This window comes from Mustelus asterias, chromosome 3 (genome assembly GCF_964213995.1).
Source record: "Mustelus asterias chromosome 3, sMusAst1.hap1.1, whole genome shotgun sequence".
Lineage (NCBI taxonomy): Eukaryota > Metazoa > Chordata > Chondrichthyes > Carcharhiniformes > Triakidae > Mustelus > Mustelus asterias.
In genome coordinates, this window is record NC_135803.1 from 101102074 (window position 1) to 101126396 (window position 24323).

Here is a 24323-nt window from a genome sequence, read left to right on the forward strand (position 1 = left end):
GGATTCTGATGTATCCATTGGAGCTACAACTGTATTCGCACGGCCAAGTAATAGTAATAGTGGTAGCTTTTGTTTGTGTGTGTCTGACTTTTGCCAAGGTGGTCTTGACAAATTCAAAAAATTGAGGCTAGAGATTTAATGAAAAAAAAGAGAAAATGATGAAAAGACACATCAGTGTCTCAACAAAAGGGAAGACCATCAGAGAGAAGCATTTCTGCTGCTCCTGGCCCACAAACGGTGTGAACAAAACACACACCTGCTGGATTTGCCAGCTTCCCCCCCTCCTTCCAGCTGTTGGGGTTTTTCAGACCCCTGGAAGATCAGACCTGCGACCATTAAATTCAAATGAGTCCCCGAATCGGAGTGGGTTGTTGGGGTATCCCCCAAACCCACTAGTGGCAGATTGGGGTGAGGTTTCACCTTTCCTTTACCCTTTCAAACCATACCATTCTGTGTAAACTCACCTCCATTCTCTCACCTTTCATTAGTGGTGGAGGATGAGGTTTGCAATTATTGCTATGAATGTCTTGTATAAACCTAACCCTTTGAATGTGACTGAGGAACGTGAGATGTAAGATTCCTATTTTTATCCCAATGGATGGCATATGACGATTATTGGCCCAAACTTTATTGGAGTCCTCCGAGAATAAGCATTAATCTCGGGGCTTTTCTGAGTTGGCTCGAATGTTTTGCTGTCTTATTTAGATTGTGTTCCCGAGGCATGGTTTAACCAGAGTTTGAACATGGTTTCCTCTTGTTTACATTCTGCAGTTTTGACTTTAAAAATATAATGTTCTATTCACTCTGCTGCTCTACAATGCTTGGATATATCGAACTCTGAATTTACTAAAAAACATGGTGGGTTGCACTTGAAGCAGGCTATTTGATCCATTGTCTTTGTGTTACCTCTAACTGACAGTAGTTGAAAAGTGTTCCAATTCTCAGTTGCTGGTCATAGACTCCTACAGTCCAGAAGAGGCCATTTGGCCCATTGAGTCTGTACCGGCTCTCTGAACGATTATTTTACCTAGAACCTCTACCCCACCCTATCCCTGTAACCCCACATTTTCCCATGGCTAATCCATCTAACATACACATTTTGGGACACTAAGGGGCAATTTGTCATGGCCAATCCACCTGGCCTGCGCATCTTTGGATTGTGGGAGGAAACCAGAGCACCAAGGGGAAACCACACAGACATGGAGGAAACATGCAAGCTCCACGCACACTCACCCAAGGCTGGAATTGAACCCGGGTCCCTGAAGCTGTGAGGCAGCAGTGCTAACCACTGTGCCACCGTGCTGCCCAAGTTATAGTCCTGTATCTTTCTCGGTTTCAAATGCTTCTCCACTTTTCCCTTAAAGATGCAATTGCCTAAGCCATGAAGTGTCAGGACCTGAATACAGGCAACGTTTGTGGTTGGGATGGACATTGAGGCTGAGGTAGACAGTTGTTAGTTAACACTGTTAGCATGTTAGTGAGTAGTGTTAACTCAGACGCAGGTGAAGATGGAGGAACAGGCAAGGCATGTGGTTTGTTAGGCAGGTGACATTCCTGTGTGGGTGAGATCAGAATGTGGAGGCTGTCAGCTCATCGTCATGGCAGCAGGGTAATAAATTGGGGGTTTTTAAATGAGAACATCTCAGGAAGTAGGCCTCGATTGCTGAAAGATACTAAACCAACAAAACGTGGGTTGGTCCTCGGGTTAACCTTGCTCGTGGTGGGAAGATTGATAGACCAAAGTAATTTTATTTGGCATTAGTGTTAAAGGTAAGTGAATGGACAATATTTCAGACATTCCTGTCACCAGCACAGCAAAATTAAAGTATAGGAAGTAGAAGACAGGAAGTGTTTGCAGCCACTGGACATTTAATGTGATACCAGAATGCAGCTTATAAATATATCTCAGTGCCAGATTGCAGACAGATCCAAATAAGATTTGCTGTTATTTGTTAAGAAGATTTATTTATTCTCTCCATGACATAATTGAAATGTATTCTTTCTGATTAGGACAAATGATTTGTTGTGGCAATTGATTTATTGCTGATTTTTCTGCCACTGTCTCTTGAGAGTTTTCACACAACATTTGTAGCACCCAGACAGCGACTGGATAGATATAATTAGTTGAGAAATCTTTACATCACAGCCTTTTCAATCGTTCAGTAATTCAGTCCGAGCAATAATTTACATGTAGAATGTCTCTGTGATTGGTACTGTGTTCTATACCAATGTGCGTTCAGAAATGTGCTCTTAAGTAGTATTTCACATTGAATTAATCGTACAGTGTGTGCAGTTAATAACTATTTTAAGTCAGGGTTTTGTATTTGAAGAATTCAAGACAAAACTCTCAGATTTCCTTTTTGCTGAGCAAATTGAATATAATGGTCATTTTTATTGACTAATTGTGTTTCAGTTAAATGGTGCCGCCTTCATATAAAAGTGGTCAGCAAATTAATTTTTCATTGTCCATGAACAGCACAGGGGTGTAAATTCTATCACCATGTATGTCACTACTGTTTTGTGACAAAACTAACAGACACTTGTGCTTCCTCTCTGGTTAACATTTTGTTTGCCAATCACATTTTATTGAAGGCCACACTGTTTTGATGTGCATGTCGAAAGGGTGCGAGATGATTTAGAGAATCACCCATAACAGGGTTCCCCAAACGTTTGCAGCCGTGTGATCCTTTTGACCTCCCAAGAGTATCGAAGGAACGCCAGAGAAACATTCTCATTGTGTTGAAGAGCAAAACCACAAAACAATTGTCTTCATGCAAACATACAAACGCCTAATTTTTGGAAGGAGTGGTACTGCTTCTTTATTACTCACATGCACACACGTGTGTGCACACATGCATGTGGACACACAGTCACAGACACCCCTTGCATGTCCCCCTCTTCTTCCAGCACAATACTCACATGGTATTGCTCTGCCTGGCCTGGCATGGAACCCCTTGATTCTACAGAACTCAGTTTGGGAATCCCTGACACATACATTTCCTCCATAGCTTATGATGGACTGAAAGGTCATGTGTGTCAAATGCAAGCAACACCCCAGACTGATGCTTGAAGGAGGTTTATAAGTGGTCAAGGGGGTAGTCTCTCAATGAATTCCAGCAATGTTTCATTTTCTGCATTTGAAATCTCTTATTTAAAAATGTGTAATAATATAAACATATGACAGAAGTTAAGAAGAGATCGTTTTATTGTCGAATTAGATAACATGGCTAAATATTCAGTCTAGAGCAGACATTCCCAAACTGTGGGACACATTCCCTTCCAGTTTGGGAAGCAGGCCTGTGGATTTTGTTTCTATTTAATCATTTTTTCTCTTTTTAATTCAATCAACCTAATCTTTGGACTGTGGGAGAAAACCCGGGAGAACATGCAAACTCCACACAGATAGAGACCCGAAGCCGGAATTGAACCCGGGTCCCTGAGCTGTGAGGCAGCTGTACCATCCGTTGTGCCACTGTGCTGCCCATATAGCACCTTTAGTGAAAATAAAAACATCCCAAGGGTTTTCACAAATGTTAAGTTGTCAGTGAAAGGGATGCAAGCTATGGAGAGAGAGATTGGGCAGTGATTGCCAAGCCCCCGGCGAAAAAGATGGGTTTTAAGTATTTTAAAGGAGCAGAGATTGGGGGATATGCAGGACAGAGTGGAGTTAATGTGAAGAAAGCAATTTATGACACAAACCATCGCCTAGCATTCAAAAATTACGTCAATGCTTGAACAACCAAACTAATTCATCACAATAAGGTATTTAAGGTATGATGTAACTTGTTATAATGTGCATTATAATTTGTACATTTTGTACAATTCTTAGGCATTGAAGAGATTAAAATATAAAAAGTGTGCCGGTAGGGGTACACAGCCAGCTGTCAGATCTGGACGTGGGTATGCAATAAGTAAAGTGTACAAAAGACTGGTCCAAAGTATTCCTGTAACTTCAAGGCTATGGGAGTGGATAGAAAGAAAGGCCATGTCCTTTGAGGTCCACTCAAAGAAGAGAACCCATTGAAATGCCATAAAATGAGAATGAACGAGAAGAGGTCAATTGTATACCAATGTCGCAGTAAGGAAGGAGATGCTAGAGAAATTGAATAGGATCTCAATAGATAAAGAAAGTGGACTTCAAAGGTTGGCAGTGCTCAAGGCAGGAAAGTCAACTGGAATGGATGAAATGCATCCAAGGTTACTTGGGGAAGTGTGGAAATTGTAGAGGCTCTGGCCATAATCTTCCATTTCTATATTAAAAAGACAGCAGTTGTTTGGATACTGACCAAGGGATGGAAATCCGAAATTAGAGGTGAATGGTTGCTTTTCGGACTGGAGAGAAGTATTGGAATGGTGCTTGGGGTGACAGACACAAAAGACATTTGCTGGTACTAATGATAAAAGACTAAAGTGACTAAAGTAGTGACTTGAGAAACTGGAGTTGTTCTTCTAGAGCAGAGAAGGCTAAGGGGGGATTTAATTGAGGTGTTTGAAGCATGAAAGATTTTGTCGTCTTAAGGTGAAGAGGGAAACCTGTTTCCAGTGGTTGTAGTATTTGAGGACCAGATTGTTAGAATGTAACCGGTGACAACTTTGTATTGGATATAATGTGACCAATGATAACAAGCTGTAAGGGTTCACTGACCCAGTAAACCATGGAACCAATTGCAGAACGATGTGATGGTCAGCTTACTCACTGTAAATAAGAATCTGTTGGGAATTGTAGGGAGCTTGGATTGGCCCAGGGTGAGGCCCCAAGTTTGGAGTAATGAAGTTTCTTTATTAAACCCTTTCTTCGATTTATAAGTTGAAGTAAGTTTTGTTGTTTTTTTTTGTCTGCATTTGAAGAGTTACTTCCGAAGAAACACACATGACACATTTAAAGTAATTGGCCAAAGAGCTGGAGGCAACTTGAGGAAAAACCTTTTACACAGCACAATGATTGGAATGTGATGGTAGAAAGGGTGGTGGAAGCAGATTGAATAATAACCTTCAGAAAGAAATTGGATAATACCTGAGTGGGAAAATTTGATGGGCTATAGAGGAAGAACAGAGATTTGAGAGTAATCGGAAAGTCATGAATATGAACTGGCACAGACGTGATGGGTTGAATGGCCACCCTTTTCTTTTCATTCTGTTAATTTATTGGAATTTCCCAAGTCACTTTTATTTCATTGCAATCCTGTTTAATATGAGTCAATTAAAAGTGGTTTCGATCAAAAAATTAGGATGCTTTCCATGGTACTTTGATACTTGCGACTCCTCGGTACTTCATTCATATAGTCATCTCTCATCTATGGGCCTATAGACTTAATGTTGACAGACTATTGGGTGGACAAGCGTATCACTGCTGAATACAGAGATAGCTGCAATAATTGTGTACCCTGATGCTATTGGTGGGTTTGTTTTCTCTCAGTGCAGAGAGAACAAGTGAATGCTGAATATTGTTCATGTTGTCATCAACTAATTCAGGAATGTGGTCCTCATCTTTATCTGTACTGGCTGTGATATTTTAGTACGACATTGGGCAGTGTTTATGAACTGAAACAGCTCCAGTTATGGTTTTGAACATGCGTCAGTGAATGATTTCAGGTCCATTTCTTCCAAAACAGTTTGGAAATATTATTATAAAAATAGCGACCCGTCTAGTGGCCATATTAATCAGCTCCCAATTTAACGCTAACCCTTTTGCCTTGATTTGTAAGATGACGCTCCATAAAAATAGAACAAATGACACTGATTTCTGATGCATGTAACAATCTCATGCCAATGTAGACAATGTTCAAAGATTGGGCAGTTCAACAAGATTCATGATTTGTAGCATATATAAAATTGATTTAGGAGTAGTGAGGTTTGCTCAGTGAACTGTTTTATTTGGTGTTAATTATTTTTCCATCAATTTTGAGCTATTCAGTGCTTCCAGAATCCTATTTAAACAAAATGGAATGGGGACCTTGAGCAGACTATCACAGTCATCTGATTTAAAAAGAAATCCCTCTTGGGATATGGAGGATCACTTGCAAGGCTGACATTTTTTAAAATCTATCTCTTGATTACCTTGAGAAGGTGAAGGTGAGCAGCCTTTTTAACCCATTGCATTCTTTATGGTGAAAATACTTGCACAGTGCTGTTGGATAGAGCGATGGCAGGGTTTTGACTAGTAATGATGAAAGAATAGGGGTCAGATGTCTGAGCCACATTGGTGTGTCACCTGGTGAGGAGCTCTGGAGTGGTGGGGTTCCCATGTGCTCATTTTCCTTGTCCTTCTGGATAATGGAGATATGAATCCTGGTGATGTGACCGTTTTAGTGTGGAAAACTGGTTTGTCAATAATGGTATAATTTCAACAGATCCTAAATCTAGCTTGTCCATTGCCATGTTGGTGTAACAAATTCAATAGATGGCAAGATAGCATCCTATTTCAATTCCCATTTTGACTGCTGTTTGCTGTGGCGCAGCATTCCTACGCTGTGCAACTGTGGAGAAATATTGGCAATGTCGGTACCATGTTTGTGGGTGTGTATCACAATGAACCAATCACATTTACCACAGAAATGGGGTCAGCTGCTATTGGTGCGACCTCAAACTTGAAGTCAATTCAAATTCAACACGGCACATCCTGATTTATCTTCAGCATGAATGCTGAAATCAATGTGAATAATTGTATTTGGATTGATTAAGCTGGAGTTGCTGGTCATCATTTTGATACAAGTTTGGTTTGATCCTGCGATTGGTGTTTGGTTTCATAATACCACAACTGTTGGTCTTCAGTGTGCAATGGAAAAGCATGGAATACATAATCTTGAAGTTTTAAAGCACTTGCCCTAACCTCTGCCTGCCATTCACTGAAAATGAATTTCAACTCAACACTCCATGCTCCTTTAAACTACTGTATGCCCTTGAGAGCATATAACATGTTATATGCTCTCTATCTTAGAAGTATGGAATCATAGCATGGTTTCAGCACAGAATGAGACCATTCAGTCCTTTGAGTGCTTGCCAGCTCTCTGAAGAGAGTTCCCTATGGAAGTATGCTGACTGTTCGCCTGTGAGTAAGTGGCGACCTGGAAACCAGGATGTGTCACTCCCAGTCGCCATAATTCTCTTTCTTCAGCTCCCTCTCAAGAGACCAGAACTAACTCCATGAACCTTTCGGATACGACCAAACTCATGTGAGAAAAACAACATTCTCAACTGTAAGCCTTCTACTTCAAGCAAAGGAAGGTAAAAGGAGAGAGCACGGTGTTAATTCTTCTGATGAGAGGTGAGCAGAAAGGGCCCTCAAAACGCTATTGACACCATTGATCATAATGGGTAGGAATGTAATTTGGTCTATTCAGTTACCTGCAGAGGCAAGAGTCAGAGATGAGAAATACTGTTAAAATAAAAAGAAATAAAATTTACATTCTAATACATTTTCTGATGAGGTACCAATGGTAAAAGGCAGTTTAAGAACACACTTGATGTGCTATGAGGGTCTGGTCATTTGCAAGATATTTGTACATTGTAGGGCAGAGTTAATATCATGTGATACAAATCACTACATTTCTCTCAGACCAGCCAAGACATTTAATGCACTGAGGCCTCCCTTTGGGTAATTGGTTTGCTGATAGAATTGTATCTGAGAAAGAAATTCCCATTACCTTCCAGACAAGGGAGCTTCTATTAGGGAGAAGTGAAAAAGGCATAGATATTTCTTTAACCATTTTCAAGTTCACTTTTCCCCCTAAAGCACAATACCATTTCCCCCCAGCTTGGGCAATATAGTTGAGCCTTAATCTTTGAATGAATCTTCACACAATGAAGATCCATTATGATAGCATTTTGGTTTTTTTATATCACCTGGACACGAAGCATTTTCTTGTGTTCAGAGAGGGAAAGCTGGGCAAGGCAGAGCCTGACTAATTTCCCCACTGTTTAAACAAACATGAGAAATCCTTCCTGCCTCATTTCCTCCTCTGCTTTACAGCCAGGCCACACTTCACTCTCAGACTGTAAAGGCGAGAACCTCCATTGTTCTTTCTGTAGGTAACAATTCCATTGTCTGCACAAGCGTATCAGAAACTAGCTCACCCAACAGGGAGGTGGGTGGCACAGTGGCACAGTTGTTAGCACCGCTGTCTCACAGGCCCTATCCCATCCAGGCCCTATCACCTTAACCCCATGTATTTACCTTGCTAGTCCTCCTGACACCAAAGCAATTTAGCATGGCCAATGCAACTATCCTACACATCTTTGGACTGTGGATGGAAACCAGAGCAAACCCCCACAGACACAGGAAGAACATACAAACTCCACAAACCCGGGTTTGATTCCCAGCTTGAGTCACTGTTTGTGTAAGCCTGCTTGTGACACTAATAAATAAACTTTAAGCGTTAAACTTTCCTCTCCACCAAGCTTGTGACATTCACTTTTCCAAGTGATCTTTTGCTCTGCCTCTGGTGGTAGGTTCCAGTTACTTCACCACAGTTGGTGTTAAACTGACAGCTTTCTGGTTACCCAATTTCTCCCACCCGCCACTGAACTAATCGAGTGACATTTGCAATTTTCCAGTTCACAATACAATTTGTTAATCCAGAGATCTTTGTAAAATTATGACATGGAATTTCTTCTTTTCCTTCAATACTCTGCAGTGTAAACCCATAGCTTCTGGATCTGTGGCAGAATGTAACGAGTGATGTGCCACAGATCAGTGCTGGGGCCTCAACATTTTAAAACTTCTATGAAAGACTTGGATGAAGAGACCAATGATATGGTTGTTAAATTTGCTGAAGACACATGGGTCGGAAAGTAAGTTGTGAAGAGGACGTAAGGAGGCTACAAAAAATATAGATGGGTTAGACAATTGGGCAAAGATCATGCAAAAGGAGTATAATGTGGAAAAATGCGAGGTCGTCCATTTTAGCAGGCTGAATTTAAAAAAGATTTTAATGGTGAAAAATTGCAGAGCTCTGAGATGCAGATGGATCCGGGTGCCCCGGTGAATGAATTGCAAAAGGTTTGCATGCAGGTACAGTAAATAATAAGGAAGGCTGGTAGAATGTTCTTGCTTACTGCAAGGGGAATTGAATACAAGTGTAAGGAGGGTGTGCTTCAGTTGTAAGGGTATTAGTGAGACTACAGATGGAATTTTATGCCTCGAGCGAGACTGGAAATTCCCACCCGAGGTCAATGGACATTTCCATTGTCCGCCACTTGCCCACCCCAATTCCATGGTGGATGAGGTGGTAGAATTCCAGCGAACATTTGGAGTACTATGTACAGTACTGAACTCTTTATTTAAGGAAGGATGTAAATGCATTAGAAATAGTTCAGGGAAGGTTTACCAGACGAATATTAGGATTGGGCAGATTATTTTGAGGGAAGGTTAGACAGGTTAGGCTTGTACCCAGTGGAGTTTAGGAGTGCAAGAGGTGACCTGATCGAAAGATACAAGATCCTGAGGGGTCGTGACAGGGTGGATGTGGAGAGGATGTTTTCTCTTGTGGGAGAATTGATAACTCAGGGTCACTATTTAAAAAATAAGGGGTCACCTGGTTAAAATGGAGATGAGGAAAAATAAAATTTTGAGGGTTGAGTGTCTTTGGAATTCTCGTCCTCAATAGGTGGTTGAGGCGCAATCTTGAAATATCTGAGGCAGAAGTAGATAGATTCTTGATGAGCAAGGGGGGTCAAAGGTTATCGGCAGTGGGCAGAGAAATGGAGTTGAGTTTAAAGTGAGATCTTATTGAATGGTGGAGCAGACTCAAAGGGCTGAGTGGCCAACAGCCGTTAATTTGTGTCTTCATACTTCTTTAAATAGTGCAGCTTTGCGGGTGAGCTGGGAGCCGAGTCCTTCCTGCTATTGAACATTTGTTCAGCTGTAAGTGTTTGAGAGAGGACTTTCAGTGGAGTAACAAGGTTGAAAATGGCTCTGCCAGGATCAAATCAATGTTACATACTGACCGACGTCAAGAGTTGCCTATTCTGAAAACTTGCCACTGCCCCTGCTACTGCCTCATGAAAATGGCATCCAGCACCGGTTACACTGGAATTGTGCAAATGCAGCCTGGCCACTATTCTGGTACCAAAACAGTACCCATGGCACTAAAGCTATCATTGCTTTGGAGCCTAATTTTGTAACCTTTGCCTCTTTGGGTTACCTTCTGATTTTGTATCAGACAAAATACTGTTTTTCTGTCGGTTTATCTATTTAAAAAATCAACTCCATTTACTCTGGTCAATTCTCTTTTCTTCAAAGTTTGCTTTACTCGTGTCTGAAACCTTGACTTCATGACCTTATGTCAAATTCAATCCAGTTCAAGTTACTCTTGGCAAGATTCTCCTTTCTGCCATATTTTGTTCAGTAGTTGTGGTTCTTTACTTAGCATGAAATCCTGTGTCACCTGTTCCCTTGTCAGTTCTGAACACATTTGTTTGAGAAAAGTCCTGTATCCATTCTAGACATCCAGGGCCTTTTAAGGTTTGAACAGTTCCACCTCCTCAATATATGTGAAGATTAAAATCTCCCAGTATAACCACTTTATGAATTTAGTGCTGAAGTGTTCTTTACAGAGGAACAAAGCATGCACCATCTGAGCACTAAGATGGCAATTTGCTTTGATTCCTGTCTCATTTTTCATGCCCACTTGCTAGAATTTCTCATTAATACATCAAGGATAAACTTTTGCAATTTTTCTCAATTTTAATAAAAGCCGCACCAGATTTTTTAGGCCGGAATTCCCCCGAAAAAATTCTAAGTGTCGAATTCGCTGGAGTAATTCACGCTGGATTTTTCAGTTGGAGTTCAGAGAAGAATCTCCCACACACTGCACGACAGAGGTCACTGGCGTGTGTATCATTACAAAGCTGTGGGCGGGGCCTATTCTAACCTGGGAAGCTGGCAGCATAGCCCTGAGTGGCCACTGCGCATGCATTGATCTGTCAGTGCCGAGATCGATGCATGTGCAGTGGCCCCGCACTGCCGGCCTCCTGATTGCTGGTCAGCTCAATCGCTGGCCAGCCCTGCATTGCTGGCTCCCCGAGCCCTCCCATGGCCTGATTGCTGCCCCCCCCCCCCCCCGACAGCCCATCCTGATATCGCTGGCCTCCCTCCTTCCCTCACTGATCCTGTCTGCAGAATGGCAGTGGGACCCCCCCCCCCCAAGCACACCGGTCTCCCCATTAAGGACCACCCCTCCATAGGCCCTGCCCCCTTGGCACTACCCATTGTGCCAAGGTGCCCCTTGGGCATTGGCACTTTGCCCCTTGGGCATTGCCAGGGGGCCCAGGCTGACACTGCCAAGGTGCCAATGCCCAGGGGGCACCTGCCACCTGACCCTCTGGGGGGGCCCTATTTGCCCCCACCCCTCTTTTAACTACAGTAGGATTGGACTGCTAGTTTCCTACATGTGGAGAGCTACTATAATCCCCGTCGGAGTGAACCACTCTGGCGGGAGGGGAGATGCTAGCGGGCCCGCTAATCCTATTTAAATGACATTCAAATGGATAGGTTAATTTCCTCATCGATTTCCAGCGTTGGGTTGACGCCACCGGAAATCCGGCTCTGGGAGATGCTATCGCGGCGGGAATGCACGTGCAAACCCCGCGAATCGGCCGACACGAGAATTTCCCGGCCCGCTGCGCTATACAATTAGCGCAGCAGGATGGGAGAATCACGGCCCAGATTGTTTCATCACTGAGGTCAGGAGAAGTCATCTCTTTCTCAAAGCTACATATTTAAATTCAAAATGTACTTGGGCTTTGTTGACATTCCATCCCTTCATGGAGAAGCAGGAAGTACAACCTTGTAATAACGGTAAGAACAATAGTTTGGGGCTGCTATGAATATTCATCTCCATTCAATACATAAAACTGTGTGGGAGGAGAGGGCAAAGAATAGGCCAATACATTTGGATTGAGACCTAACTATCATTTGCTGCAATATCCTTGGCTCATTGTAACACACTCTTGTCTCTGTGTAAGCAGGTCATCAGTTCAAACCCAACTCCAGAGACCTGAATGCATAATCTAGGCTGGCACTTCAGCGTAGTACCTAGGGAAAGCTGCACTGTCGAAAGCATGGTCATTAAGATGGGTTTTCTGGTTTCTCAAGTCAACGCAGAAGTACAAATTGAGCTTTTAAAACAATGTCCAAGCTTTTAAAACAATGTCCAAGCTTATATTTATCCCTCAAACAGCATAATTGAAACAGATATATGACCATCACCACCTGAAGAAGTCATGAGGACTCGAAACATTAACTGTTCTCTGTCCGCAGATGCTGCTAGACCTGTTGACTTTATTCAGCACTTTTTGTTTTCTATTTGATTTCCAGCATGTGTTTATTTCATAATTTTTGTGGAATTTTTCTGTATGCAAATTGACTCCTGCATGAATTATATTGCAGCATTGACTATAATTCAGAGGTGCACTATTTGCTGTAAAGTTCTTTGCATTATTTCTATAACAGGGCAGGGTGTTAGTGTTTTAAATGACTGAGGAATTGATTTAAAGAAGTCTCTCTTTGTGCTGGGGCTTCTGAGCAAAGTCCTGGTCTCTGTCAGCTTTTCTTTGGGCTCCCACAAGTGCGTGATCAGCTGCTGGTGAAAAGTTCCTTGCTTTTGTCACATGTACCTTCAGAGCAACAGAAGATGGAAAGATCTAAACAGTGTGATCTTCCATTATGCTGCAAGCTCTAAGATCCGAAAAGCTTTGCATTAGTTTCTACTGACCTTAAGACTGTCACCCGGTGCAGATTTCTCCATGTAAAGAAGGGATTAAAAATGATTCCATTCACAATGTAGAAAAAATAAAGTCATTCACAGATGCGCTGCCTCTCCGTAACTTATAAAAGCACAACGTTTTACAAAACTCCCAAGTGGAGGAGCTTGGCATGTACAATAATTGCTCTGTTAACCTGCACGGTGTTGCCTAGTGTGACAGTCTTTAGTTAAGAAGTCAAAAGTTGCATCAGGCTTTTCAGCCTCTGCTTGACAGCCCTGTTCTCTAATACTAATTCCCAAAGAGTCAGTGATATCAAATAAAGGGATGACTTCTCTTCCCTTTGAAAATACTGATATTTGAAGCTAGCTTATGGAAAGGTGAGGAAGGTCTCCTTTCACTGATGGCTGCTTTCATCACCAGCATGCACGGTACATCATCTTATTATGTATGTAGTTCTGAAAGTACGATGCCCAAAGAACCACAAGGTAGGCTTCTTAACTTGAGCACTGGGAACACATTATTATAGATGTGCACTGCCCCACAATCAGGACCTAGACTATCTTAACTGATTCCCACACTGGGAGCAGCTAATTCCCCTGTGGTCACCTCATCCGCACTCTTAAAGGGGCAGTACGCACCCCAAACCCCAATATACATTATATACATATATTATGCATCTCCTCTGGACTCACACCAGGGCACCATCTACATGGATCCAAAGTGACCTCTACAACCAGCTCAAAAGTAGATTGTGGTCCCCTCTCTGGAAACTGAGGTGAAAAGAGAGTGTGCTGCATTATTTCAGCAGAGTCTGGCCAGTCTGCTTTTGAACTGTGCATGACAGTGGAGGCGAGGGGTTATCGTGGATAATTGTGCAGGGCAGAAACGGTTGATAATGAAACAAAAGATGATTATGCACTTTCGGACTCCACATTAAGTTCAACATTTAGATCATAACCACTACCCCTATCTTTTGGACAGCAGCTCTTAGTAAGGATTTTGCTATTTTCCATTTACACCTCTTCAAGATTCATCTTTTGTTTCTTGTTCCTTCCACACCTCCTTTTTGCCTTCCACCTCATAGAATCCCTACAGTGCAGCCCATTGAGTCTGCACCAACTCTCTGAAAGAGCACCTTAACCACGCACTACCTCTGTAACCCCACATCTTTATTAATTCCCCTAACCTATACATCTAGGGATAATAGATAATTTAACGTGACCAATCAACCTAACCTGCACATCTTTGGAGTTTGGGAGGAAACTGGAGCACCCAGAGGAAACCACGCAGGCACTGGGAGAATGTACAAACTCCATATGGGCAGTCATCCAAGGCCGGAATCAAACCTGGGTCCTTGGTACTGTGAGGCAGCAGTGCTAACCACTGTGCCACCACATTGCCTCTTTGTCATTTAATCATTGCTTCCCTACACTTGATCACATACCTTTCGTTCCTTCATCTTTCTCCCCTTTCACTGCTTCTGTGTGTCTTCAAAAACTCTAAGGTTTTTTTTCCCTCACTAACTTGATCGAGTTTTTTGAGGAAGTGACGAAGATGATAGATGAAGGAAAGGCAATGGATGTTGTACACATGAACTTCAGTAAAGCCTTTGACAAGGTAGTTCATGGTGGACTGGTACGAAAGGTGAAGTCACATGGGATCAGACGATGGATACAGAACTGGCTTGGGCAGAGGGTAGCAGTAGAGGGGCGCTTTTCTGAATGGAAGGCTGTGATTAGTGGTGTTCATGATGTGGAGATGCTGGCGTTGGACTGGGGTAAGCACAGTAAGAAGTCTTACAACATCACATTAAAGTCCAACAGGTTTATTTGGTAGTGCAAGCTTTCGGAGTGTCGCTCCTTCAGGTGAGTGAAGAGTTGTGTTCACAAACAGGTTATATATAGACACAGATTCATTTTACAAGATAATGGTTGGAATGCAAGTCTTTACAGGTAATCAAGTCTTTACAGGTACAGACAATGTGAGTGGAGAGAGGGTTAAGCACAGGTTAAAGAGCTGTGAATTGTCTCCAGCCAGGACTGTTAGTGAGATTTTGCAAACCCAGGCAAGTCGTGGGGGTTACAGATAGTGTGACATGAACCCAAGATCCCGGTTGAGGCCATCCTCGTGTGCGGAACTTGGCTTTCAGTTTTTGCTCAGCAATTCTGTGTTGTCATGTGTCGTGAAGGCCGCCTTGGAGAATACTTACCCGAAGATCAGAGGCTGAATGCCCGTGACTGCTGAAGTGTTCGCCGACTGGAAGGGAACACTCCTGCCTGGTGATGTTGAGCGGTGTCCATTTATCCGTTGTCGTAGTGTCTGCATGGTCTCGCCAATGTACGTTGCCTTGGGTACATTGGCGAGACCATGCAGACGCTACGACAACGGATGAATGAACACCGCTCGACAATCACCAGGCAGGAGTGTTCCCTTCCTGTCGGGGAACACTTCAGCAGTTAGGGGCATTCGGCCTCTAATCTATGGGTAAGCGTTCTCCAAGGCAGCCTTCACGACACACAACAGCGCAGAATCGTTGAGCAAAAACTGATAGCCAAGTTCCGCACACATGAAGGTGGTCTCAACCAGGATCTTGGGGTTCATGTCATACTATCTGTAACCCCCACGACTTGCCTGGGCTTGCAAAATCTCACTAACTGTCCTGGCTGGAGACAATTCACAGCTCTTTAACCTGTGCTTAACCCTCTCACCACTCACATTGTCTGTACCAGTAAAGACTCGCATTCCAACCATTATCTTGTAAATTGAGTCTGTGTCTATATATACCCTATTTCTGAACACAACTCTTTACTCACCTGAAGAAGGTGCGACACTCCGAAAGCTTGTGCTACCAAATAAACCTGTTGGACTTTAACCTGGTGTTGTGAGACTTCTTGCTGGTGGTGTTCCACAGTTCTGGAACCTTTGTTGTTCGTAGTATATATAAATGATTTGGAGGAAAATGTAGCTGGTCTGATTAGTAAGTTCACAGACGACACAAAAATTGGTGGAGTTGCGAATTGTGAAGAGGATTATCAAAAGATATAGCAAGATATAGACCGGTTGGAGATTTGGGCAGAGAAATGGCAGATGGAGTTTAATCTGGACAAATGTGAGGTAATGCATTTTGGAAAGTCCAATGCATGTAGGAATTGTACAGTAAATGGTAGAACCTTTCGGAGTATTGACAGGCAGAGAGATCTGGACATACATGTCCCCTGATCACTGAAAATGGCAACACAGGTAGTCAAGAAGACATATGGCATTGCTTGCCTTCATTGGTCGGGGCATTGAGTATAAAAATTGGCAGGTCATGTTGCATCTGTACAGAGCCTTAGTTAAGTCTCATTTGGAATACTGTATACAATTCAGGACGTCACACTACTGGAAGGATGTGGGTGCTTTGGAGAGAGCACAGAAGAGGTTTACCAGGATGTTACCTGATCTGTAGAGTATTAGCTTTGAGGAGAGGTTGGATAAACTCGGTTTGTCCTCACTGGAACGACAGAGGTTGAGGGATGATCTGATAGAGGTCTACAAGGTTATGAGTTGCATGGACAGAGTGGATAGTCAGATGCTCTTTCCTAGGATAGAAAAGTCAAGTACTAGGGGACATAGGTTTTAAGGTGCATGGGGAAAAGTTTAGAGGAGATGTGTGAGGCAAGATTTTTACACAGAGGGTGGTGAATGTCTGGAACGTGCTTCCCAGGATGTTGGTGGGAGCAGGTACGATAGTGGCATTTAAGGGGCATCTAGACGGATGCATGAATAGGATGGGAATGGAAGGATATGGACTGTGCATATGGTTTTAGTTTAGGCTGGCATCATGTTCGGCGCAGGCTTGGAGGGCCGAAGGGCCTGTTCCTGTGCTGTACTATTCTTTGTTTGTTCTTTTCACGTGTTGAAAGGCTGGACCATTCTGAAACACGATGAAGAGAATTGTCCAGTATTTCCTCTTTGAGTCACTTCAGCACGCATACATTTCCAAATTGCAATTCAAAACTACTGTTGTTCAACCGAGTCTACTGTTGTCACACTCGATTTTGCTAAATTTCCATCTCGCCACTGGTATTCAACATGTTTTTAACCTTCCACCTTTGAAAAGATAAATTATTTGCTTCAGTTCACTTGAAGCAAGGTGTCATGTGACGTGTGTGATTTTCCAGGTTGGATTGTAGCCTTGTGTCTTTCATCTGAATCAAAGATATTTGCATTCTGTGTGGATAGAGAATGTTCCTTTCATAACACTATCATCCCTGTGCTTAATAAACATGTATATATTTTCTCCTGGCAAATAAATCATTCCTATAAACTTTGCATGAGGAAAACCTATTTGAAACACAAGACAAGTATTGCCTGATAGAGTCCCAGCAGAATCCTTTGGCAATTGAAAACTCTGATATTCATAGTGTTATGAAGGTGTGCTATATAAAAATTACTTTATAGTGTCATTGGCTTGACATGTATATGTTTTGAATTATTTTGAAAAGGGCACTTTTTCTAAGCAAAGGACATTAGCTTACAGCAGCTACAATGTGGTATTTACAAAGGACAAAAGCCGCTTTTTATGGAGGCAATGGGGGGATTTCCTCCCCCTGTTTTCGGTGGAAGGGAACGTCAGAGGGGGCGATGAATTGACTTGGAGTCCCAGAATGTCGTTTACACCAGCAGGATTTTCCTACTCTATTGTAAATCGGGCATTGACGTTTGATAATCTGTCCACATTTGACTGTCTGTTCATGTCCCCATGATGGACACCTGGTGAACAGAACCTGCCAAGGTGCACAGGTGAGTACAATCCCCGGGGTGAGAGGGTTCTGCCAGGGCCCTGCCGTCTGACATTGAGGTGCCCGGGGTGGGCCTTGGTGGAAGCATGATGGGTGGCAGTGGCATTGTACATGTGCTGTTTTTTGCATTAATAGTCGTTAGACATATTTGTACATGTTAAACCTTTTGTGGATAATTTCTGCAGCTCTGCCTGACTGAGTTTTAACAAAACAATTTACTTAATTTAAGGATCCTGGCTGGCTTATTTAACACATATAAATATGTATTAAATTGGCAATCTCTCTTCCTTTTTAATTTCAAACACTGTTATCACCAGCTCAGAGAAGCATCAGTTCATCCTTGCTAAACTGGTCGTAACAATAGATAAGGAGCATGAATAACTTTTCAATGTTAAACATGTGGATGTCAATTGTGCTGGGATTCATTGAACAGTGGTAAATCTCGACATTGTTATGATAATTCAATCAATCAAGGGCAAAATGCTCTTGTGATTGGTTTTAAATCATTAATGGCTTAAACTGGCAACATGATCAATGTGGACTTGGTGACCACTGGGTCAGATTTGCTCTGGCTACCATCACCCCAGCCCAGTTTTCCTCTTGACCTTATTAAATTGGCAGCATGGGCTCTTGGCGGCATCTTCTCTGGTGGGGCCAGTTCTCTGCTGCCAAATCGGACGGTGCAAAGGTGGAGCCCAGCTTAAAGAGAGCATAGTCTCAATGAGTTAATAGGCAGTTTTCACGTGAGCAATGTATCAGTTCCTCTGAAATGGGTTTACACTATTTTCTCAGGGTTTGTTACCACTCATTTCATTCCGGTAGAAGGTATGAAAATCAGACAGCTTTTGGACATTTGTTGTTATTTGCATGTGGAAAACTGGTTAGGAGCAGTTTTTAAAATTCGTTTATGGGATTGGGAGTCACTGGCGAGGCCAGCATTTATTGCCCACTCTTAATTGTCCTTGGGAAGATGGTGGTGAGCTGCCTTCTTGAAACACTTTAGTGTAGGTACATCCACAGTGCAGTTAGAGAGGGAGTTCCATGGTACTGACCTGGCGACAGTGAAGGAATGGTGATACATTTCCAAATCAAAATGGTGAGTGACTCAGAGGGTGGTGGTGTTCCCATGTATCTGCTGCCCTTGTCCTTCTGGATGGTAGCAGTCGTAGGTTTGGAATCTACTTGTAGATGGTACATACTGCTGCCACTGCTGATCAGCAGTAGTGGAGTAACTGAATGTTTGTGAAGGTGTGTCAATCAAGTGAGCTACTTTGTTCTGGTTGGTGTCAAGGTTTTTGAGTTGTTGGAGCTGCCCTCAAGGAAGGCAAGGAGAGAGTATTCCATCACACTCCTGGCTTGTTCCTTGATGACGGGCAAGCTTTGGAGAGTCAAGAGGTGAGTTACTCACTGCAGGATTCCTAGCTTTTGACCTCTTGTAACCTCAATATTTATATGGCCGTCCAGCTCAGTTTCTGATCGATGGTCACCGTTGATCATATATTGACAGTGTGGGATTCAGTAATGGTTATGCCATTAAATGTCAAGGGATGACGGTTAGACTCTTTCTTGCTGGAGATGGTAATTGCCTGGCACTTGTGTAGCATAAATGTTAATTGCCACTTGTCAGCCTAAGCCTGGATTTTGTCTAGATCTTGTTGCATTTGGACATGGCCTGTTTCAGTATCTGAGGAGTCACTAATGGTGCTGAACATTATGCAATTATTAATGAACATCCCCACTTCTGACCTTAAGACGGAAGGAAGGTCATTGATGAAGCAGCTGAAGATGGTTGGGCCTAGGACATAGCCCTGAGGAACTCCTGCAGTGATGGATGTCTTGGAACTGAGATGATTAGCCTCCAACAACCATATCCTTTTCCTTTGTGTTAGGTATAACTCCAAACAGCGGTGAGCTTTTCCCCTGATTCCAATTCACTCCAATTTTGCTCGGACTCCTTGAAGCCACACTTGGTCAAATGCTGCCTTGTTGTCCAGGGCAGTAACTTTTCCTCAGAGGGCAAATATTAGAATCAAAGAAGAATCGTAGATCCCTACAGTACAGAAAGAGGCCATTTGCCCCGTCGAGCCTGCACTGACACCAATCCCAGGCACCAAGCCCTATGCCCATAAACTCTCAAATTTACCCTGCTAGTCCCCTGACACTAAGGGGCAACTTAACATTGCCAATCCACCTAACCGGCACATCTTTGGATTATGGGAGCAAACTGGAGTACCTGGAAGAAAGCCACACAGACTGGGAGAATGTGCAAACTCCAAACAGGCAGTCATCCGAGGAATTGAACCAGTGTCCCTGATGCTGTGGGGCAGCAGTGCTAGCCACTGTGCTGCGTTGCCAAGAGACCATGGCAGTGAGCTGAGTCATCCAATTCTTCTTGTGTATGACTGCTAGCCCAGTTGATTAGAATCAGGATAGTGAAGGGCAGGCAATGTTTTGAATCGTTAATATAGTGACCTTAGTATCTCTTGAGCCAGCATGAATGGGTACGTAGGTTTGAAAGGACCCTGCTGAGTCTTCCCTAGAACCCTTTGCACTAGGTAGATTATTCTACGAGAGCTTAGTTAAAGGTCCTTGGAGACATGTAAGATTTCCTGATCATTAGGATAGATTCCAATTAGTTCTTCCTTTCACAAATGTTAAATGTCCACAGAAGAGAGCATTTAGACATGACTTTAAACAAAGAAATCTGTTTTGTTTGTAGGGGTTTGTTGGATTTTTCTAAAGTGCCTGGGATTTCTCGAGTTTCTTTTAATCAAATCTACCAGAATTTTTAGCAAAACAGGAGGTTTTTGAAGAAGGATCTATAAAGTGACTCTTTGAATATATACTCCCACTTTGTTTCAAGCAACAATGGTTTATCTAATTGAGTCCTCTGCCTAGTTGGCAAGCACTATAAAATTAACAATGAGTTGGCTTTCAAAGCCATTCGACTGCGGTATATTAATGGTCAAGGTGGAAGAAGCAAAATCACTTGGCAATAGATCTGTGATTATAATGTAATACAGTTAGATTTGGCATCATTATGGAAAAGGCTAAAGATAGAACAGGGTCTTGGCATCTGGGTGCGTACATGAATAGGGAGCAAATAGAGGGATACGGACCAAGTAAGGGCAGAAAGCCTTTTCTTTAGTTCAGTTAGGGCATCATGATTGGCACAGGCTTGGAGAGTTGAAGGGCCTGTTCCTGTGCTGTACTTTTCTTTGTTCTCTTTGTTCTTTGAGTTAAAATTGTAAACTGGGTGGGGGGGGGAAGGACACATTTGATAAAGCTGAGAGATGAAGTGTCAACATTTTACTGCATACAGATATTAGAAGGGAAAATTGTCAAATCAGTGGGAGGCATTGAAAAATTAGATTCTACAGGCACAGTGTAGGTATATCCCTGCAAAAGAAAAGGGCGGTACTGCCAAATCTCAAACCCCCTGGTTATCCAGAAGCACGCAAGGCAAGATAAAGCAGAAAAGGAGGGGGTGCATTGAAAAGGGGCAGGTTCATGTCAGATGCCTGTTTTGCCTTCAAAAGTGAAGTGGCTGCCTGACCTGAGCCCATGCTACTCCTGTTGGGCAGGTTGGGTTACAGACTGCCCCAACCCATTTTACCACATTCCCTTGCGGCTGACCTAAGAAGGGGCCTTTTGCCTCACCAGTCCAACCTGTATCTGGACCCAGTTTTAGGGCTGTGTGGTAACCCACTCTGTTACTGGTTTCCAAATTCTCACTGTACCAGACCAGCATTTTCAAAACTGAATATGGCAGGCGTTAATCTGCTGCCAAGGATTTTGAGGGCAGATGCTTCGGTGCAGTTGACTCTTGTGCTCACTTAATGTAAATAGCTTTCGGAGCAATTTCTGGCACATCAGTGCTGTTAGACAAACAAAAAAGGAGAATTCATTCCAGTGAAATATTCAGAATGAACTGCATTACATTTAATGAACTTGTCATCAAATCAGTCACGTTCTGATATGACTTCTGTTGCCTTTTAACAATGTGGCCTTTATGTTAAGCTGTAAAACGTTAGGGTCAGACTGATGTGAAAAGAGGCTGATCAAAGTGCAAATGTTCAACAGAATAATTTGTTTAAGAATCATAGAATCCTATGGTGCAGAAAGAGACCATTTGGCCCATCGATTCTGCACTAACAATCCCACCTAGGCCCTTTCCCTGTAATCCCACGTATTTGCCCTGCTAATCCACCTGATACTAACGGCCAAATTATTTTGGCCAATCCAGCTATACTGCACATCTTTGGACTGTGGGAGGAAACCAGAGCATCCAGAGAAAACCCAAGCAGACACAGGGAGAACATGCAAACTCCACACAGATGGTCACCCAAGGTCGGAATTAAACTGGGTCCCAGGCGCTGCGAAGCAGCAGTGCTAACCACTGTGTCACTGTGCCAAGTTTAAGTGAAGAATTGAAAACACTACTGCCATATGTGTGAGAGACCCTATAGTATCTGTTAAATAGCAGCTGTAAAAATAACCTGTACTTGACGTCAGTGCTGGCAATGTGCCAATTATTCTGATGCTAGTTAGAAATGCCTGCCCAGTGGTACCATGGGTTTCCCAGGAAACTGGAGCAGTTGGCGCATGTGGCATGCTCCCTCTGGCCACCAAAGTTGTGTTCCTAGCAGTTTACATATAACATAGAAAGACTGACAGCTTAGAAAGGGAGCCATTTGACCCTGTGTTTGTTCATGTTACATTCTGGCCAGGCAAGATTCAGATCACGTGAAACCTGATCATATGTCTCACAAGTGGTACTGTGTTGGGGTTAGGTTCCCCTGCAGTTGGGAGTCTTTGCTCATGGTTTTGCAACAGTAGCTGTGGTGCAGGAAATCCCAAGCAGCAGGAGGCCTCCTGTGGCCAGTCGACGAAAGGAAACTCTCTCCAGCAAGCACCCATTCCACAATCCTTAGTCTGCCAGATGCCTCTCCCCACCCTCCACTCGCTGCTCCCTCCTTGCCCAGAGTGAGTCCCTTCCCCCATGCCCCAACTGCTGCTTCAGTTGCCTAAATGGGGCTGGCTCTCTGCAGGGGAGTCGGGTGGGGACCAAGATGGGGGGCATGTGGGGGGGGGGTCAGTGCTACAGTGACAGACGTTTAAGGGGAAAAAGCTTGATGGTTTTATCAAACCGTACCAGCCACACTTGAACATCCGTGCAATTATTATTGTGTAACTTGTTTTCATCATAGCACCTGAGAAAGGTGGAAGGTTGAGATCAGGTTACATGGAACCTGTAGTATGGAAATAACTTCTTAACCGGGTCTGTTAAGAATGTGAATCTTGCTGCCATTTGCTGCTGTTTTGGCAAATAGCATAGATGTACTGTGGCAACTCTTGATTAAGAGTATGAGGGGCAAACAATCGAAGGATAAACTGATACAGTGGGATGAAATAGGAGGTGAGATTTTCTAGCTATTCATGCCGGTGGGATTTTCCGGTCCTGCTGATGGCGCAACCCCGCTGTGAGTTTCCCGGCTCTGGGGGTGGATTCAATGGGAAATCCCACTGAGTACAGTGGGATCAGAAGAACGCACTGCCAGCCAATGGCGGGCCATCTCCCGTCACCAAGAAACACGCTGCAGGGAGACCAGAGAATCCCGGCCAGGGTGAGACGAGGCTTGTCTGGAACATAAATACCTGTGTGCTCAAGTTGGGGTGAATGGCCTGTGCTGTAAACTCTATGTGGAAATAGACCAATTAACCCACCTGTGCTGTGTTTGCACTCAACACATCTTTACGTTCTGATTGCGTCTTTCCTCAATGCCCCATATCCCTCTTTCCTTCGCTTCCCTCTCATGTATGTACCAAGGCATCTATGCTACAGTTTACCCTGAATCTACAGTTTTGAGCCTGTTAATGTCCCTCCATTTGAAGCACTATCAAAAGCCTTCAGGGATTGGAGGTATATAAATATCAGAAGGTTTCTCATAGACCACTCTCTGAAGAAGTTGAGAGGATGCATCTTCCCCTTGTTAATCCATGCTCACTACTGTTAACTAGAGTTGTGGTGTACAAATGATTGTGATAATCCATTCCATTGTTCAGCATTGAAGTAAAACTAATAAGTCCATTATAACCTCAGTCTGCTTTGTCACCTTTTTTGAATATGGCCACCGCATCAGCCTGTCACCTCATTGTCCACTGACTCCCTCAGGAAGGTTACCAGAATGTCACGTCTCATTCCTCAACACTCTCCACTCTCTGCGATGTGCGTCAACTATCACAGGAGATTTATTGATGTTGGTGTTATTTATCCTGTCTAGCACATCCATTTTATTTATAATAACATAATTGATTTTACTGGGATACCTTTGATTGGAGAATTATGGTATTAATGTCTTCCCTTGTGAATACTTGGAGTTAGTCATTCAGAACATTTACTAGAGAGCAATCATCCTCCGTTTTCAATCCGTTTGCTTGTCTTGTGATTCTCAACTCTTCACTGGCAACCCGCTTGCTGTTGTGAAACCAGGAGACTTTTTTCACTGACATGCTTCCAAGTGATGTGTGTTGTCCAGGGCACCCCCTCTGCTTATCTGATCATACTTCCAATATTTTTCTATATGTTCTTGTACACATTCCAGTGAACCTCACCTTTCTCCTTGTAGGAGTTGTGCAGGCAGTTTTCTTTTATACCTCACTTTTAATTTAGACACTTTTAGGACTACGGTTTTAGTCTGTGTTTTTTGGGTTGTTTGGCATGCTCGGTGTTATACCTTTTTAAAAGGAAGCCACTTGTCTTCCACTGAAGTATTGTTCAATGACCTCCCCATTTATTTTATTCAGCTAGTCTCTTATTACATATAATTTCAC

The 24323-nt window shown here is 43.1% G+C and overlaps 1 protein-coding gene across 1 annotated transcript in view; it reads left to right on the forward strand.

Moving 5' to 3' along the window:
* LOC144484720 (metabotropic glutamate receptor 7-like) overlaps positions 1–24323 on the forward strand; it is a 664948-nt gene that overhangs the window by 224085 nt on the left and 416540 nt on the right. The gene's annotated exons all lie outside the window — the stretch shown is intronic.